The following is a 1,678-nucleotide window of genomic DNA, read 5'->3' on the forward strand; positions in this document are numbered from 1 at the left end:
GAGTAATGCTATACATAGTGCCTACACATTTCTATAACATGTCTTCATGTATAGGTAAGCTCATGTACCTGCTATCAACTTCACTCCCCACTGCAGACACTTTAGTTTTTTTTGGTTGTTGTTTGTTGTTTTTTTAAATTACATTCAATTCTGAAAGGCTGTTTTTTTTTTTTAAAAAAAGATTTATTTATTTATATTTATTTTTAGAGAGGGAAGGGAGGGAGAAAGAGAGAGAGAGAAACATCAATGTGTGGTTGCAGGGGGCCGTGGCCTGCAACCCAGGCATGTGCCCTGGCTGGAATCGAGCCTGCGATACTTTGGTTCGCAGCCCACGCTGACACTTTAGTTTTAAATATGTCTTCCAACTCCTGACAATGACACTTGGTTCAGGACTGTTACATCAAGGTCAAGCTCTCTGAATGAAGAAGTCAAAAGCTTATTTTCAATTTTTAAAATAAAGATATTTCAAGGTATGAATAAAGTACTTATAAATAACTATTCCTAAGCAAAATGTTGATCTGTTGATAATTCTAACAAACTGAATGTACTATTTTTAACTATAAAGTAATTTGACTAGGTTTAGATAAATTGAGACTACAAGTAAAACTTTTCCAGGCTATTTAATCAAGTAACCTTCCAATGTACACATTCCTGAGTATACCCCATTGTGGTGACATTATTTCTGAATTTTCCTGCACTCAGTTTAAAAGGTGTTTCTTCCCAAGAAACTGGACTTTTCCATCAAATGCACTGGATCGAATAGGAGAATTGGGTTCATAAAATGGATTCATTGCAAACTTTATGTATAAATCATAGACATCAGTAAAGAAGTTCTTTATTCCATCTTCTTGCCTATGTCATGAAGCATAATGGATCTCACATGGCTTGCAGTAACAAATGCTAAAACGAACCACTCATTGAACTTGTCCACAGTTTTCAAGTACATGTTGTTGGACAGCCACATGCTCCTATCTACCAGGTCAAGGGCAGCGTGAGCTGTGAACTGGTTCAAGTGACGACAATCATCTTTGGATTCTGCTTTACCAGCTGGGAAAAACTCCATTTCAAAAACTGGATTATCATGGTGGCCAACAAGTACAAAGTAGAAGCTTCCAGACATTGTCTTCAATATGTGGCTTCCTCGCTGAGACGCAGACAGTGTAAATACCCAGGGAGTTCCCGCAGCAGCTTCCCGCCTTCCCACCGCTTCAGTTCACATTGGACAACACATTTAACTGGTTCTTGGAAGAATGCTAGAACCACCACCAACAAAATTTCAGGTAAAACCACAAGACTAAGTATGTTAAACCCTAAGAAATACAGCTTGAAATCCTATAATAATTCAAATTGTCTGCTGCTTAGAGGACATGGAGGAGAGAAATGACATGTCCTCATTTTAGCTGTGGCCTGGTCATCCAGTGGTTGTTCGAATGGCAGGTAGGACATCAAGAGGCCTGGAAACGCAAACTGGTTTCCACAAGCTTTTCACTGGCAGAGAGGAAACACATGGGAGCCTGTTGAAACTCCCCCTATAATGTGCTTTGAATACAAACATTTTCTTGTGGTTTTTGTGTTCTGAGAGTGACAACTCATTTATAAAATATAGATGTGACTGGAGAACTCTGAAACTCATGGAGGAGTCTGCAAAGAAATTTCTCACTCTTCAGCTCAGGCAGGA

General features: G+C 39.0%; 1 pseudogene; it reads right to left on the bottom strand.

Moving 5' to 3' along the window:
- Positions 1 to 681: 681 nt before the first annotated feature.
- Positions 682 to 1,190, bottom strand: LOC114495362 (annotated as a pseudogene).
- Between the last annotated feature and the right edge of the window lie 488 nt (positions 1,191 to 1,678).

This window comes from Phyllostomus discolor, chromosome 4 (genome assembly GCF_004126475.2).
Source record: "Phyllostomus discolor isolate MPI-MPIP mPhyDis1 chromosome 4, mPhyDis1.pri.v3, whole genome shotgun sequence".
NCBI lineage: Eukaryota > Metazoa > Chordata > Mammalia > Chiroptera > Phyllostomidae > Phyllostomus > Phyllostomus discolor.